Genomic DNA, 11,134 nt, shown 5'->3' with positions numbered 1-11,134 from the left:
TCTCTGTTTTTCAACACGTGAAGGGTCCGAGGCCGTTCCTAGATCCCTGGGTTCATTTTGACAGCTGTAGACTGCCTCCACGATGCAAATCCAACAGCCATCTTTTGATAGATTGAATGATCTCGGAAACCATCATGCTAAACCCATGGATGTTGTATTTTTACGTGTCCTCTGTTGAAGGTGTTTCATGAGAAAATAGTTATGTAATTTCCCTAATAAATAACGCGTTTGCAAACGCATAGAGTTAGTTAGTTTTTATGTCGTTTTTTTGTTAATCATTGTACTGTGTCGTGAACTGGTCCTGCTGTTGTAACAAGAGGAGTCTTCCTCTGTTTTGCAATATAACAAGACTCTGTTTTTACATGACTGTGTGAGCGTAATTCCAGACTGATAGCGTGTTGACCAAGGCCGTGCAGAGGGCCCCTGCACGCTGAGGTTTTGTTTTCTTTATTGTTGTAGAGTTTTTATGTATTGTTTCTTTGTTTCCATTGTACATATTTCCTAATTTGTTCACCTGTGTATATTTCATAAGATAGTTATGATGTTAACATTACAGTCTTGTACATGATTTTTCAAGCATTGTATATTGTTGCTAACAATGATCAGTGTGTGTTTCAGGATAGGATAGGCCCGGGCATTTTCATACAATTTTTACGATAACTAGTGACATGAGATTAGCCTTTCTGTTGACTTTGCCTTTCTTAGCTTTTCAATTACAGTTATGCTTTGATTTCAGTTTTATTCATTTGCTTTGTCAGTTAGTTTAGATATCAAATTCCTCATATCATTGACATTATCTCCAAAGCCATAGCTTAGACTACTTGGCGAGCTATCGGACTATGAATGATGTGATTTGATTTCAGCTTTATTTTTTTGCAATTAGATATCAAATTCCTCATATCATTGATGTTATCTCCAGAGCCATAGCTTAGACTACTTGGCGAGCTATCGGACTATGAATGATGTGATTTGATTTTAGCTTTATTTTTCTTCAATTAGATATCAAATTCCTCATATCATTGATGTTATCTCCAGAGCCATAGCTTAGACTACTTGGCGAGCTATCAGACTATGAATGATGTGATTTGATTTTAGCTTTATTTTTCTGCAATTAGATATCAATTCCTCATATTATTGACGTTATCTCCAAAGCCATAGCTTAGACTACTTGGCGAGCTATTGGACTATAAATGAAGTGAATTGATTTTATTTTTATTAGTTTGCAGTTTTTGATTTGTTTGAGTGCAATAGCTTAAATTTTATTTCTATATTTAGATAAGCAGCAGAGATAGAGATTTCATGATCAGTAGTTCATCATTTGTTTGATTCAAGTAGCTTCACATTTACATTCTTGTTCAAGTATTAATTTTATCACTAGTATGTTTTAAGACCTTTTGAAGTGTTAAGTTCTAGAAATCATTATAGAGGACATAATTGCCTTAAAATCTATACCCAAACATGCCTTCTAAAAATATTCTTAAAACTTAGGAATAGGATTATCATTTGCATTAAGAGAGAAACCAAGATAAAACCCCCAAAAACAAGATAAAATTGATAAAAAGTATGAAAGAGGTTGTCTTGCACATATAGTGCGCCACACGTCATCAGTTTACGACTCCCGGATTGATAATTAATGTAGCAATTTAGGACATACTTAATTGACTAAACATTCTGGTGCCATTGCCAGGGAAGTGTAACTAGGTAGCCGATCTCTTAAAAAAAAAAAAAAATTGATAACTTCTTGAAGTATGCTCTCCTCTTGCACCTAGCGTGATCTGGAGGATCAGAAAAGAGAGTTATTAGTTCAATAATTTCTTGATTATGCTCTATTCTTGCACCTAGTGTGATCTGGAAGATCAAAAAGAGAATTATTAGCCCAACATAAAAAAAAAAAAAAAAAAAAAAAGGATAAAAAAATGACATGCATAGAGCAAGAGATTCTAGGGGAAGGTTTATAGCTAGGGCCAAAAGTTCGATTTTCACAACTCCAGCTACTTCAAGGCATAGACAAGATACACCTCCATCATCTCCGACTCATACTCCCAGCCTTAGGATTCCTGGAATTCAAGGGGCAACATCCGAATTAGGAGACTCTCTCACACTATCCATTAAATCTGATCTAGGAGAAGAACCTTTCTTCACTTCTATAGGGGAACATATTGTAATCAAAGAAGTAGAATCACCTAAAGAAGAGGAGGGAGAAACTCTTCCTCGTTCACCATTAATAGAAGAACCAGAGGACTCTGAGGAAACTATCATGACAGAGGAAGTAGTAAATGGATTTGGAGGAGGGGGTCGAGGTAGAGGAAGAGGAAACAATGGAGGAGGTAGAGGTAAAAATGGGGGAAATAGGGATGGAGATAACTCATTTGGATTCCCTATAGCCGATGAGGAAACTCATACAACAATGAAAAACATTTCACCATCTGTCCTCCCAAACTTTTATGGGTTGCGAAGTGAGGATCCTGAAACATTTCTATTTGAGTTTGAAGTCTTGTGCCGAACCTATGACTATATGGAAGACTCTCAAAAATTCAAACTGTTTCCTTCAACATTGAAAGGAGCTGCTTTGAAATGGTTAATGGGATTAGTCACTCAATCTATTAGGACTTGGAATGATATGAAACAAACATTTTTGGATAGATATCTGGATTATTGTATGCCCACCAATCATAAGGATGAGGTATTCAAGATGATGCAAAAAGAAGATGAAAACTTGGAGGATTTACTTGAAACACTTCAATACAACTTAAAGAGAGCAAAAATGAGTAATTTAGATGAGGAAATCTTGAAGGCCTTTCTATTGAAAGCCATTAGAGATGAATGGATAGATATTTTAAACATGATGGGGAAGGGAGATATTTCTCAACTTCCACTTCATGACATAACAGAACTATGTGTCCATCTCTCAAGGAGAAAATCTAAAACTGGAAAAGGGCCGAGAAATCCTTCTCTTTTTAGAGCAAACAAATATGCAACTGGATCAGTAATTAGGGCAAAGATTGGCAATATGCTTGATGAGTTCAAAACTGATATTATAGGGAGCCTTAGTGAACAACTAGACACCCTTAAAATACAAAACAAGTAGAAAGTAGAAGTTGATGCCTTGACCATCTTTTGTCCAAAATGTAGAAAGAAACATGCTCTAAGGGAATGCCCCTTGGATGCAAAAGTTGTAGAAACATGTATGATTTTCTCAGAAAGCCATGAGACCAAGGATTGTCCTTCAATTCTTGGGCTCAAAGCTGTCTTTCAAGAAGATCCAAATTCAATAGAGTCCCTTTGTTTTGTTTCAAGAAGACCATGGCAGGGGCAACAAAATTAGGGATTTAACAATTCTATGAACTTTTAGCTCCCGCCAAATTGGAATTCTTGGCAACAACCTTGGCCCCAACCTCAAAATCCATACCAATCATGGGCACAAGGGATGCAAAATCCTTATGGGAGATTTGCTCAATTTTATCAATATCCTCCATCTTTTTCAAATCAACAAAATCCACCAATTCCAAATCAAAACCCACAACTTTCATTACCATTCCCACAAAAACAACCTTCTCAACAAAATCCAAATTCTCAACTCTTGCTTCCATTTCAACAAAAGACAAATCAACTACCAGCCCAGCCATTGCCAAATCCCAACAACAAAAATCCTCAAAATGCTTACATGGTAGAAGGACAACAATTTCCTACCTATATGATTGTTCCTCTTAATGATGTTCAACTCAGATCTGGTAGAGTTTTAGAAAAACCTTCTATAGATGTTCAAGAGCAAGGTACTTCTGAGGAGGATTCTCTTAAAGTCAATAAAGGTTCTGAGGAAGCATCTCTTCAAAACCCAATCATTCAAAAAGAAAAAGAAAGAGATTCAACCCCCACAACTCCGATAGTTGAGCAACCTGCATCTTCATCCACGCCTCCTTTCCCTGAAAGATTACAAATTGACAAAGCGGTGGAAAAACAAATCATGTTGCCTGATTATGATTTTCTAGATGAATTGAAGAATGTCTGTATCAAGATTCCCTTGCTACAAGCCATTCGAGAGATTCCTATTCTAGCGAAAACAATAAAGGAGTTGAGTCTTAAAAAACCAGGAAGGAAACCAAGAGATACAAGAAGAATCCACCTGGTAGGAAAAATTGTAGATATCATGATGGGAAAAATTACCATGCAGAAGTATGAAGATCCAGGTAGTCCAATTGTCAAGACACATATAAATGGGATAGAAATTCCAAACACTTTTATTGACTTAGGGGCTACTATCAACATTATGAGTAGACAAATTATGGAACAGCTTAAACTTCCTAATCTTCTTTTTACACCCACCTTACTGCAACTTGCAGATAGATCAATATTCAAACCAAATGGTGTACTAGAAGATATTTCAGTCTCCTTAGATTCTTGGGAATATCCAGTCGATTTCATGATTTTGACTCCCAAGAGTAATTTAGGAGGGCATCCACTCATCTTAGGAAGACCTTGGCTAGCCACAACTGATGCTTTCATTAGTTGTAGATCTAGAGATATGTACATTTCTGATGGTAGTTCAACAAATAAATTCAATCTGTATCCTCCAGCAAAGGCAATTACAGAAGTAGGAGACAATGAATGGGTCGACGATGAAGATATTATACAACCTATCTTTATTGTCTCTGAAATTAGTGAAGATAGTCAAATTTTGAACACATTAGAAAATTTTGAAATATCTTCAGAATATGACCACACATAATTTCAGTTAGATTCTAATATTGAATATTTATCGTCAAGACAAATGTCTCTTTACTCTATGGAAGAGTTTGGTAGCTCTACCATTGAGATTTTTCCAGGAAAAACACTGAATATCAACAAAAATTTGGAAAAGTCACAACAGGAAGAGCTAACCAAAATCTTGCAAAAACATTCTACTGCATTTGCATGGGAGTATACTGATATGAAAGGTATTGATCCTAAGACTTGCATCCATCATATCTATATCGAGGAAAACAGTAGACCAATCAGACAACCTCAGAGAAGGATGAATCCAAATCTTAGGGAGATAATGAAAGAAGAGCTCCAAAAACTACTCAATGTAAATTTCATTTACCAATTTCAGATAGCCGATGGGTTTCTCCTTTGGTTATATTACCCAAAAGGAATGGTAAATGGAGGGTATGCATTGATTACAGGGAATTGAACAAAGCAACTTTGAAGGATCACTTCCCCTTGCCCTTTATCGATCAAGTATTAGATACATTAGCAGACAAAAAGTACTTTTCATTTTTGGATGGTTTTAGTGGTTATAATCAAATTCAGGTAGCACCTGAAGATCAGGATAAGACCACATTTACCTGTCCATGGGGAAATTTTTCTTATCGAGTGCTTCCTTTTGGATTATGTAATGCACCAGCAACATTCCAAAGAGTAGTACTAGGAATTTTTTCTGATCTAATCCATGATTGTGTAGCGGTTTATATGGATGATTTTACAGTTTATGGTGATTCGTTTGAAGAGGCATTAGAAAAATTGGAAAAAGTCCTTATAAGATGTAAAGAAACAAACCTTTCACTAAGCCATGAAAAATGTTTTATGATGTTTACTGAAGGTATTGTTTTGGGACATCATATTTCAGGGGATGGGATTAAAGTTGATAGATCAAAAGTTGAAGTCATCTCCAAGTTGCCTATTCCAAATTGTCAAAAAGATGTTAGAAGTTTTCTAGGATTTACTGGATATTATAGAAGATTTATAGAAAAATTCACCAAAATAGCATCTCCACTCTTCAAACTACTTACAAAAGACTGTGAATTCAAATGGGGTCTTGATTTCCAATCAGCATTTGAAACTTTGAAAACAAGAATATATGAAGCGCCTATCTTGAGAGGACCAAATTGGAAACTTCCTTTCCATATTTCTACAGATGCTTCAGATACAGCTCTAGGGGCTGTACTGGGACACTAAGATTTAGTTCCTTATGCCATTTACTATACCAGTAAAAATTTAACTCCTACGGAGTTGAACTATACTATGACTGAAAAAGAGTTCTTAGTTGTTGTTCATGCAATCAATAAGTTTAGACATTATATAACAGGCTATGAAACTTTTATTCATACTGATCATTCTGCAATTAGATATCTATTGAAAAAACCGATTACTAATGGCAGAGTTACAAGGTGGCTCGTACTTTTACAGGAATTCAATATTACTGTGTTAGATAAAACAGGGAAACAAAACACAGTAGTTGATTTCTTGTCTACGATTCAGAATACTAAAGAAATTCTCCTGTAGAGGACGAGTTTCCTGATGAATGTTTATTTGCAGTAACTACCAAGACTCCTTGGTATGCAGATATAGCTAACTATTTGGTTACAGGGAAACTACCTCCACATTTATTTCCGGGTCAAAGAAGAAAGATTATACAAGAGAGTTCAAAATATTCATGGATTTCTAACGAATTGTTTAAAACAGGGCCAGACCTTATGATCAGAAGATGCGTTAGGGAAGATGAAATGCCTGATATTCTCAAAGCATGCCATGATGAACCATGCGGCGGACACTTTGCTAACAAAAGGACAATCTATAAAATCCTCTCTTTAGGATATTATTGGCCATCCCTCTTCAAAGATGCAAAACAATATGTCAAAAGATGTGACAGTAGCCAAAGAGTAGGGAAACCTACCCTCTCAAATGAAATGCCATTGCAGCCACAAGTACTCATCGAACCCTTTGAAAAATGGGCTTTAGATTTTATTGGACCTATTAACCCACCATCTAAACAAAGAAAGTATATATTAGTATGTACTGCTTATGTCACTAAATGGGTAGAAGCTAAAGCATTATTTTCTGCTACTAAGCATGCAATTGTTAGTTTGCTTTATGAGGATATTTTTACTCACTTTGGTGTTCCAAGAGAAATTGTGACAGATCAAGGAGGACAATTCACATCCAAACTGGTGGAGAAGCTTATGGAAGAGTACAAAGTCAAGCACAGAAAATCTACTCCTTACCATCCGCAAGCAAATGGTCAAGTGGAGTCTACAAACAAAGTTCTTGAAAGCATCATTACCAAGACTGTTCATCTACATAGAAGAGATTGGGCAGAAAGGCTTCCTGAAGCCCTATGGGCCTACAGAACTACATGGAGGAATACAACAGGACATTCTCCCTATGAACTTGTTTATGGGAAAGAAGTCATGCTCCCCATTGAGTTCCAAGTTAAAACTTTCAAGATGGAAGTTCAATTGGGAATGGATCTATCAGAAGCCCAAAAGCATAGAATGGAGCAGTTGAATGAGCTAGATGAGATCAGACAAGAAGCAATCCTAAGAACTGATCTAGTTCAATATCAAAGAGCTAGGTGGCATGACAAATACATCAAGAAGAAAAAGTTTCAAGAAGGAGATTGGGCATTGCTATTTGATTCCAAGTTTAAAGATTTCAAAGGAAAATTTTAGACTCATTAGCTTGGGCCATATGAGATTGACAAAATCTTTACAATGGAGAGATAAGAATCAAAACCATTGATGAACATCAAACTCCTCTTATTGTGAATAGCCACAGATTAAAGATCTATCATAAGCCACTCTCAAAAGAAGAATTTGTCAAAATCTTTCAAGATAGTTCTGCAATAAGGCTGGTGAAGAAGAATTCTTCTTCTACACCAGCCTAACCTTTGTTCTTTTCTGTTTTATAAAATTAAAATTAAAAAAAAATAAAAATAAAATAAAATAAAATAAATAAAAAAATGTATAAGCCTGAAAACCAATCACTGATTGGCGGTCTTATACGGAAAATACAGGGCGAAAATCAGGAACTCCTGATGCCCTATATTTTCCAAAAAAAATCTTTCCTCATTTTATTCATAGTTTCATGTCATTTCACTTCACTCCATTTCATTTCATCATCTCATTTCGCCAATAAAATTCCCTCCATGACCAGTTTTCATATATCATTCACTTAGTCAACATTCATTTCCATCCATTTCCATTCAATCATATATTCATTGTATCAGTTTTTGTAGTTGAATTCAGTTTCCGCAGCTAGAAACTGATTCCGCAGCTAACACTATGTTATTCAACACTGAAAGTCATATGTTAGCCAAATGATGATGAGTACCAAGTGCAGGTATGACAAAGGAAAATATTTTGAAGTTATAAAGCACCTAAAGCACCAACAGGAAGCAGCTAATCAAAGGTTAATGGACGAAAGTGGCAAAAATTCCAAGGTATGAGCAAGATTTATTTCAAATAGCATTTTAAAAAGCACATTCTATATAGTTATGAAACCACGGCTCCATTATATGTAATGATTAGCATTGATAGCTTCCATAACTACTCCATGACCTTTACATGATTTCTCCACGAACCTTGCATTAATTTTTAAACGGCCTCATGATCCGCCTCCGAATTTAACTCGTGTTTATTTGTACATTGGCATTCCACCTGCTAAACCGGGTAATTATGAGGACGTAATGTATTTGATCACGACCCTGTCCCACTGCACATTCCGCAACCATTTTGAGAACGTGCTCATGCTTTTTCCGCAGCCGTCTATCTCAAAAGCTAAGCTCACTCTATTGTTATTTCCGGCCTGTTTACACTCCCGTGAACTCATTCTCATTACCTGTTCTCTGCTCTTTCGTTTATGATTACTGGTTTTTCTCCACAAACCTTTGTCATTTCCCGCTAACACAGCCGTTTCACCTCCGTCAATCCATTATTCACTCAGACATATTTTAAGGCAGGAGGTAGGAATGGGTCTTTTGCTAAGAGCAGAACCGGAAGGGCCCAAATTCATGGAGGGGTATCCCCAATTGAAAAACATACTAAGGAATGCACGGTGGCTACAGTTCATCCAGAAATTTAGAGGCTAAAACAAAGAAGTTACGAAAACATTTGCGAGGTCTTTTAATGGCGTGGAAGTTGAGGTTGGAGACCTTAAATTTTCAGTTACAGAGGCATCTATCGCTGCAACAATGGAACTCCCACAGGAGGGGAAACGGTGGTTCAAAAACAAAAGCTTTGACAAGAGGGCCTGGAGGGTTATCCTACGCAATCCAGGTATGGATATAACCATTTTCAAACGTGGAATCCCTATCTCTGCTTTAGAAGAAAAATGGGCCAGTCTATTATTGATAATCCAAAAGTTTATTACATGTGAGGGATGGTTCGGGTCCATGTATATGTACCACACCCGGTTGCTAGTGAATTTTCTAGAAACTCAAACTATCAATTTGCCTTACTTTTTATTGAATAGTCTGAAAAAGATGTCCATAAATGTCCAAAAGAATCTGGAAGACATAGAACCCCACTTGTACCATCATGGCCTTGTGAAAATTTTGATTGAAAAACAGTTGAAGGAAAATAAGGACACCTGGGAACAATTTTTGGTGAGAAACTTCTTTCAAGATCCACCTGAAACACCCGAGAGTAGCTCAGCAAGGAAAAGTAGGAGAAAGAAAACAAGTGTGAGAATTCAGGACACTCCTACTAACATAGTTAAAGAAACTAATAAGGAAGAAAAGTTGTGAGAAAGTAGGAAGGAAAGAACTGAGGATAGGAAGCAAAGAAAATTAAAAGGGAAAAGAAACATTGAAGCAGTCTATCAAACCCAAGAACCTTCCTCAGAAGAGGACCACCAAATACTTCCCGAAAGACTAGTTTATCTTCAGGAACAATCGGCTGCAGGACAGAGGAAAGGGAAAGAAAAACAGAGTGTGGAGAAAGAAAACACTAGCTCACAAAATTTAAGGAGGAGCTCCAGACTTAAAGGAAAATTGAGGAAAGTACAAACTAAAGGGCCCCACTTCATTGATTTAGGAGGGGAAACACCGAAACAACCTCCAGCAATCCCTCCTAGCCGTGGCCCACACCATACTCCTATTCCTCAGCCAGATTTTGAGATTAGTCCTTCTCAGCCAAATCTTGAGATCAGTCCTTCTCAACCAGATTTTGGGGACAGCCCAAGGAAGACTACACCTGAGATAGATCCAACCCAGCAAGAAATGTATGATTATATTGAAACGTTGGAGAAAACTGCCACAGATCAAGGCACTTCATCTGCCCAACCTAATACAGCCCAGGAAGCTCAAATCCAATCACTAAAACAGGAAGTTTTTGAGCTGGAGGTCCTAAATAGACACATCAAAAGAGAAAATGAAACATTGAAAGAACAGGGTAGGTTAGATAAGATTATTCACGACAACACCATGTTGCATCTTGGGCTATGGCAGAAGAAAAATAGAAAATTGAAGAAAAAGAACAGGAGGTTGAGCAGGGCTCTCATCAACCTCAAATTCAAGTGCCTAATGAGGAAGTCGAGGATGACAGTGGTCCCAAGAAAGAAGAAAAGAAGGCTAGATGTGTTGGCAGAGGTCTCAGAACACATGAACTGAAGGGAGGATGGTCAAAGTTTTGGTTGCATGGGGACATGAAACACCCTCACAGTGGGGGTATGTTGAGTGTTGAAACTACATCTCTCCTACACATTTTCCTAGACTTTTTCCCCTCACCAGTACCTCATAATCTATCAAAGATCATTGCATATTGATTCTAAAAGAGCATTTAAGTGGTTTTCTAACTATGTTTTTGTGTTTGCTATTTGAATTAGATTTTTCTCATTAGCTGCGAAATGCAACCACTTTCCGCAACTATTTTTGTTGATCTCTATATTACAGGTGTCATCAAGCAAAACGAGGCACGTGGGCAGTTCAGGAATGATCTGGACATGGATCAGGTCCTATTGGTTTAGCCGGATTCATAAAGAAAATTCGTGGTCAAACGGTGGTCAAATGAAGGAGTCCTACGGCAACAAGTCTCTGTTTTTCAACACGTGAAGGGTCCAAGGACGTTCCTAGATCCCTGGGTTCATTTTGACAATTGTAGACTGCCTCCATGACGCAAATCCAACAGCCATCTTTTGATAGATTGAATGATCTCGCAACCATCATGCTAAACCCACGGATTTGTCTTTTTATGTGTCCTCTGTTGAAGGTGTTTCATGAGAAAACAGTTATGTAATTTCCCTTATAAATAACATGTTTGCAAACGCATAGAGTTAGTTAGTTTTTGATGTCGTTTTGTTGTTAATCATTGTATTGTGCCGTGAACTGGTCCTGCTGTTGTAACGTGAGGAGTCTTCCTCTATTTTGCAATATAACAAG

This window comes from Pinus tabuliformis, chromosome Q (genome assembly GCF_031772625.1).
Source record: "Pinus tabuliformis cultivar Carrire ecotype Pingquan chromosome Q, CPIR1, whole genome shotgun sequence".
In the NCBI taxonomy this organism is placed as follows: Eukaryota; Viridiplantae; Streptophyta; class Pinopsida; order Pinales; family Pinaceae; genus Pinus; species Pinus tabuliformis.
Note: the sequence above shows the minus strand (reverse complement) of the source record.